Consider the following 8,180-nt stretch of genomic DNA (forward strand, 5'->3'; position numbering starts at 1 on the left):
AAATAAGTTTCCATAAAAAAATTAATAAAAAAGTGTCTGGGATACAAACACTGCTTTAAGAATACAACTATCTCCCAAGTCTAGCACACCGTCTCTCACATAGTAGCCACATAAAAATGTTTGAGTTGAATTTACATACTACATAAAGAATGTGAGTTAAATCTTGGCCCCTGAAAACCATTATAATTGTTTGACTGGCAGCAAGGATTCAGGGGAAAAGAAAAGGGCTTAGAATTGAACATATATTGTGGGGACTGTAACACCAGCAAATAAAAACATAGCATGATAGCAAGAATTCTTTAGCTTTTATTGGCGTTTGAAGGGGCGCAATAAAGAGCGAACTTTTTTTTCTGCCAGTGTTCTTTTAAAAAAAGGGAGAGAAACAAAAATTTCAGACAGATCAAAATATCAGCGTCATCATTATTAGAAAGGGGCTTGGATGTTTCTAAGAGTGGACCTGCTGACATAGAGCCCTAGAATTGGGACTTAACTCTTACCTTTTCTGTTTGAGTTCAGGTAAAACTACAGACAAGTCACAGTCACAAGCAACCCCCAAATTGCTGGCCTCCCCACGTGGATGCTTGCTCCTAAAACCTTGAAGGAGACTCAGAATGTGAAACTCTGTACCAGCTCTCAAAAGGAAGGGGAAGAGAGGAGCTAGCTAAGCCTGCCTGATTTTTTATTAACCTCAGCTAGGTAAATTCACTCCACCTGGGGGTTGCATGTTCCGGGCCAAGTGAGAGACTGGTGCTTATAGAAATCTCTCCTTATGAAAGCTGGAGAACAAAGAATTCTTTCCATTTAGTACTTTAACACATTTTGGCTTAGAATGTGTCTATATATTCAACTTCTTACCAAAATGTAGATGGTAAGCAGGGCACATATATCTATTTTTACTGTTAAGAAATTGAGAAGCAGTAATGATGTTTCAGTCATTTGAACTCGTTACATAAAATAAATCCAATCCGACATGCATCCCTCACCCCCAACCCCATCTCAAGGATCAGACAGGTCATTCCCAGATAATGAGGACTAATCCTCGTTGGTTCTCAAGCTGTAATTCTTTCACTTAGATTATTTCAACAGCCTTTTTAATTTCTCTCTCTCTTCTCTCTCTCTCTCTCTCTCTCTCTCTTTCTCTCTCTCTCTCTCTCATATATTAGTCATCTATCTATTTAACCATCTACAGGAGAAGAGGTGTAGTGGGGGAATTTAGAGAGAGGAGCATCTGGCAGAACCTGCCTTTATCCTAGCGCCAGTGACATAAATAAGTCACTTGTCCCTTTAATTGGGTGTCAGTGATGACGTTTTGTGGGGAGAGATGAGGAAGACTTTCTAAAAATAAATGCACAAATCAAGTATAGCACTCAACGAATTTTTATTGAGAAATTCCACCTGTAACAATGAAGTAATGTATTTCTAATAGAAGTCTAAAATAAACACAGAAAAGTATGTATATCTCATAAATGTACAGCTAAATAAATTTTCACAAATTGAACATGTGTGTAACCAACATCAGAGCATAAAACAGAACATCACCAACTCTTCTGAGCTCTTGCTCTGCTCTGATCACCTCCACCCACGGGTAACTTTGTCTGAACTTATAAGGGAATGTATTAATTTTGCCCGTCTTATACTTTTTATGAATGGGATTATATATATAATATACCCTCTTGTGTCTGGCTTCTTTTGCTTAACATTATTTTTGTGAAATGTAGCCAAACTATTGTGTGTACTTGTAGATCATTCATGCTCTTTGGTGTATTGTATACTATATTGTGTGAATATATCACTGCTTATTTATCCATTTTATGTTTGATAGCATCTGAAAGTTTACAGTTTAGAGCTATTATGAATGGTACTGAAATGAACATTTTGTTCAATATCTTTTGGGGCACATATGTACATACTTCGGCTGGGTCTATGTTTAGAGTGGTAATGTTGGGTCAGAGTTATATAGTTGTTAGGCTTTCGAAGATGCTAACCACTTTCCAAAGTGTTTACTAATTTATACCTCCACCACAATATATGACATTCAGTTATTTTTCATCTTCACAGGCTGTGGTAGGCCCTCCTATTCCCTGGAACCTTGAATATGTTACCTTTCATGGCAAAAGAAGCTTTGCAGATCCATACTGCAGATCCATTATTAATTTGTTTCTTCTCTAGGGATCTTCTCAGTTCTCCACTGTTGAACCCTGAACAAGCCTCCATATTTTGTTTTAAGTGAGAAGCTTATTAGAAAAAATTATTTGAACCAATGCAAAGGGAAGACATCAGAGGGACTTCTGTTACAAGTAGTGGAAATTATGCTGAAGTTTTTTATAGTGTGTATGGAACAAAAGATTTAGTTAAGGCTTAAAAAACAAACCTTCAAAACAGCAAAGATTTATTTTAAAATCCATTATATCTGACACGATTACCAGTAAGTAAAATTCACAAACTATCAGGTATTTTTTTTTTTTTTTACATTAGTCATGTTGTTGACTTTCTACAATTATCTGAAATATGTTTCATGAATCTCATGCCAGAAAGTCAGGCATTCCTGTTAAAGTAGAACAATTTTAAGACATTATATTTTTACATTAAATGGGAGGCTGACAAAATAGTGAAATCTGTCATAATACAGAACTGAGTTGAGTCAAATATAATCATACTTAAAACTTCATGTCAGTGAGATTAGTTAGCTTGCCAAAATTCTATGTTTAGTTTACTAGATCATTCAGATTTTTTAAAATAACAATATAGAAGGGATTTCAACATGCTATGTGAGTTTATGGAGATTTCCTCCTAGTTTTGCTTTCATTAAAGCTGACACTCTTCTTTAAGGACGTTGATATTTCTGATTTCATATTTTCCTTTTTTACCAACTGGTTTTTCTCTCTGTGCATATTTTCAGTTTTTCTTTTTTTTCTTCATAGTCTTTCCAATTCCTTGTTACTTCACCTTACTAATACCTCCTCATGGCTGTTTCTTCCTTCTCTTTCTCTCTCAAGAATATACAGGAAGTAGAATACCCATATACGCATATGTATATGTGTGTATGGGGATGGATGGATAGATCGATTGATAGATAGCTAGATGTATGTCTGGTGCTCATGTCAAATCAGTCAGCTGAGGAGGGGAGAACATTTGGGGGCCGTGGGAGTTAAGTGTCACTAGTCATTATGGTCCCCTAAGCAGAGCAGCTTTCCTTAGAAAGGGCTGTGTATGTGGAAGGTATGGTGACTGATATTCTTCACACACTTTGCCTTCATCCCATTCTCTTCCTGTGTTGTTGCTTAAATTATTGTTGCTTTAACCCCAACTTTCTTCTTCTTTCAGTCTTTAAAATATCCCTGAGTGATCTCATAGCTTTAAAAGCACTTGCTCTATCGCCAGTCCAGTGACTTAAATGAACTCCAGGCTCTGGATAGCACATAGGTACTAAAAAGAAACCCAGATTTTATATCTCCATACATTTCCTCTTTCTATATATCTTCTTTCAGACTATAAAATGCATATAATGATTTCTTTTCTTTATATATAATATTGCACATGATATCAAACACATGGTAATAATTTACTTATTGTATTTTCTCACTATGACCAAAATTCCTCTTAACGTAAAACCAATTAGTTCATAAAGATATTTTTCAATAAGAAATGTAAAAAGTATATCGAGAAAAGCAAGTCTTCATCTCATTTCTGATCTGCATACTCCAGTTCTCTTTCTCATAGTTAACCATTCTGCCCTAAATCAAGTTTCCTAAGAGAGATATCTTTCATATAAATATATATGCATACATATTTTAAAAAATTATATGTCTCTGTGTATTGTTCTTTTCTTGATTTTTTTCAGTAACAAAATAAATATTTACTACAAAAATAAAACAACCCCAGAAATGCTTATAGTCAGAAATTACACGCAGAAACTTCTTCTGGTTTTTTGATTTGGATTCTTAAAACTAACTCTATTTTAATCTAGCTAAAATGTATCCTTTACAGAGAGGAAGTGCTTTAAGCTATTTAAAATTTTTTAAATTCTTTTTTCTTATTGAAATAATATTTTTTTAATAAAAATATCTTTGCACTTTTTTCACCTGCCTGCTAGAAGTCATGTTTTTACATTTTTAGTTATTTTTTGGTATGTACCACTCTATTTCCTAACGATATGCTCATCTTTAAAAATATGCTTTAAATTAATCAGTTCTAGATATCATCTTTGATATTTTTGTTAAACAAAGGTTCAGCTCTCTTACACAGTCCCTCTCTTACTAATTCCCCCTACTCCAATCTTCCAATGTCATTATATCAGAATTTTGGTTAAATCGATACTAAATTTTATGTTATTATTTCTTTGTAAGAATTCTCTGTTGTGCCAAGTAATTATCATTTATTTTTTTCCTGGAGTATATGTTTTGTCATTAGCTTTGTTTTCTGTATCTATTGCTCAAACAGATGTGTCGAATCTATGAACTTTTACTATGTAGTCAGACACAAGGCTATGCTTACCCTAGAGCACCTTCTGCAGCACCTCCGACAGGCTCTAATTGTTGCTAGCTGCTCTCCAGGCTGCTGCAGCATGGTGATCTTTCTGGGATTTTCTCTATTGTTTCCTTCACATGGTTTTCTGTTTTCTGTATCTTATGTCTTCCTTCTTTTGGTATAGCAACCTCTAAAGCTTTTTAAGAAAGAAGGTGTTTGCAAATATATACTCAGCTCCCATGTTTGAATGACAATTTGGTAGGGTAAAAATTCTAAAGCGAAAATGATTTTCACTGAGAATTTTAAAGGCATTGCTCTATATTCCCGCCTTCCCCTACATTTTAGCTCTGCTGCTGAAAAGTCTAATGCTGTTTGATTTTCTATTTCTCTGTTCAATGAACTGTTTTCTCTTTCTAAAAGTTTTGGGGGAATCTTCTCTTTTTTATATCCTGGGGTTCTAAAATTTCCTCGCGATACCCTATGGTATATTTCATCCATTGTACTATGCATGAGATAAACTCAGTCTGGAGATTTTTGTTGTTTAGTTCTGGAAACTGTTATATTATTTCTATAATGATTCTTCTCTACTTTGTTTTCTGTTCTCTCATTCTGAAATTTCTATAATTTGCGATGTTTAGCCTTCTATACTGATCATCTAACTTAATTAAAAGAAAATTTTTTTCCACCTGTACCTTTGCTCTTGTTTTCTGAGAGATTTCCACACTTAATCTCCCATATCTCCTATTGAAGTTTTATTTTAGTTATTCTATGTTTAATTGTTTTAAAGTTCTTAATTCCTGTTAAATAGCCTTTTATTATTGCTTCATGATTGCAATATATTTTCTAATTTTTTTGAGAATGTTAGCGATATATTTTTGGAAGCTTTCTTGTGCTCCTGGCATATGCTCTGTTTTCTCTGAGGTCCATTTTTCTGTTGTTTTTGGCCTATTCTTATTTTAGAGACTTTTCTCAATTACCTGGCAATGCTTGGCTTCCCACTCATACTTAGGAGGCTCTAAGGAGAAAATGGAATTGCTTTGTGTAAGTGGTTTTTTGACTGGTGGACTGAACTGTAGGATAATACGGTGGCAAGGTGGCCTTCTTATTATAGGAAATAATGAGGTATTTTCTCTTGAGCTGTTCAGTTTCACGGGGAAGAATCCCATATCCTCTGCCTTGGCTTTTTGAGAGAATGATGCAAGTCCTGCAGCTGTAACTGCTCAGCAATAGGCTTTCTGTAACTATCCCTGTGTGTGGCTTTAGCTCCAGTTTCTGCTGTGTCTTTGGCTTTCAAGTCCTGAGACTTTATGCGGTTCTAGAGGGCAATTTGGCTCAATTCACATTTGCAATCCCCTAGTAGGTGCCCACACATTAGCTTTTCCTATTTGCTTCACCAAGTACCAGTTTCCATCTATTTGTTATTTATTTTTGTTTTCCAACAACTCATCGACATTAATTATCTGTTACCATCTCCTAGCCTTTCTCACCCTTGCCTTTGAATTTATATCTTTTAAAATCCTTTATTGTAGACTTAATAAGGTTTTCAGAGGGGGAAAAAAAACACACTTATGTGGTCAATATGTAATGTTTAATTGAAATACCCAAGAATAGGGAGGAAGCAGTGTACTGGGGCTTTAAGAATAACTGGGAAGGAATCTCTAGTGCCGGGGTTAGCAAATTACTGCCTGCTGGCCAAATCTGGCCTATGGCCTGTTTTTGTATGACCCATGACCTAAGCCTGGCTTTTACATTTTTCAAGGGTTGTAAAACAAAACAAAACAAAACAAAATAAAGAAGAATATGTGATAGAGACCACATGTGGACAACAATGTGGCTCTTTACAGAAAAAAATCTTGCTAACTCTCCTCTAGTGCTGTGGTTCTCAACCAGCAAGCTTTAGAAACATGCCTAGGACCAGGACTCACTCTGGACATTAGCGAAAATCTCTAGGTGGGGCGGGGTGTGGGATGAGGGACAAGTGAGGCTCAGGAATGGGGTGATTCTAATGTGCAGCCAGACTAGTATGGAAAGACCCCCTACTGAAAAACAGCGTCATCCACCACACCAATACACCATCCCTGCCACCAGCAACAACAACTTAAGACACTGGAAACTTTCAGAGAGATATTTAACTATTTGGCACATTTTTATGCCTATTTTTTTCTCTTTATTTTTGGCAATATTACATGTGCATATAAATTGTTTCTACAAGTCTTATTATAAAAGCAGAAGTCTTCTGTGCCCATTTTCCTCTTCCACAGGAACTCTCTCTAAATTGTTTTACTTGATTCTTTTCTCCACATTTCTAAGTACTATGTTTACATTACGTCTTCAGGACTTCAGTTTAGACATTTTCTGTTAATTTCCTACTGAGACAGGACATCACTTGTAAAATTCTTAATCTTTTAGCAGGAAATGAAATGGGAAATCTCTTACAGAGTTAATCTTTTTAGTAAACCTAGTTAAATTTTCTTCCCTCCTTTCTTTGGAAAAAAGGCCCTCTCTCTCAAATCCTGATAATTGCCCTGGTGACTCAGATCCTGTGGCTATTGATAAGGGTCATCAGCTCGTTGTTAAGCAGAAATGGTGTTAAGCCAGGCAGGGCCCTTAGAGTCTGGGGTGAGGTGGAGTTGTCGGGGGAAGGAGGGGACTTTAAGACAAACGTCTTTCTTTTTACTCTTTAAGAAACATATTAACCTAGCCTGTTTCCCTTTACTCACTTTGTTAAGGGTGGAAAATTTTCAAGTGAGCAAACTAGCTAAGTCAGCTACAGGGAAGAAATATCTTTAGATATCAGAAGTTGTCCTACTTGCTTGTGTGTGGTTTAGGAAGTGTATTGTATAAAATATGTAGATGGCCAATGTCTACTTCTGTAATCCATTTACTTGTTAATTAAGGGTGTTGTTCCGGGCAAAGATATGCTAAAAGCCAACTTCCACTTCTGTAATCTGCTGGCTTGTTCAGGAGACCACCAGGATATGGTCTTGAGCTTTATCAGCTGCCTGCTCTGAAAGCTCGGGGCTGATCTCCTCTAGCCCTGGTGGTAGAGAGTCAGTCGCCGGCCGGCTAATAAAGGCTCATAATTAATCTCAGTTGGCTCTGTGGGTCTCAGAATCGTTCGCGCCATAACAACTTAATAGGCAAATCAATAATAGAAATTAATAGACGTATGATTTAAATAACGAGTTTATATCTTCTTTTTCTTGTCTAGAGACTGAGGTGGCACTTCAGCAGGAAACCCCATCCTGACTGAGGCAGAAAGAGAAAGAGCTCCATAAAACCCCTGTAGGCAGGGACTACGGCCATTCTCAGCAGGAAGCAGATACGGAAGAAGAGGCCTGTCCCTCATCATCCATACTAATAATAAGGGGGTTCATGGCTCTTAGAAAAAGAGATAGGCAGGAAAGTTAGTTAGGGGGTTTTGGGTCTGCCTGCAAAGACATTGAGGTCACCCTATCTTAGAAGGGGTCCGCCCTAATCTGCCCACAATTAAGCAAGTCAGAAGGCATTTTTTTTTAACTCATACAAAGAAACCAGTAAGCAGAGATTTAGGTACCAGTTTAAGCCAGTCACTCGCACCTGAGCAATGAAGACCCCAACGACCTTCAACTCACCTGAGTCTCATTATACCATCATTATAATATGATGCATATGCCCAGAAGTTCGTTAATATCATTATAACAGACTGAATTCTGGGAACAAACATGCACAGA

The sequence above is a fragment of the Pteropus vampyrus genome, unplaced genomic scaffold, assembly GCF_000151845.1.
Source record: "Pteropus vampyrus isolate Shadow unplaced genomic scaffold, Pvam_2.0 Scaffold242, whole genome shotgun sequence".
Lineage (NCBI taxonomy): Eukaryota > Metazoa > Chordata > Mammalia > Chiroptera > Pteropodidae > Pteropus > Pteropus vampyrus.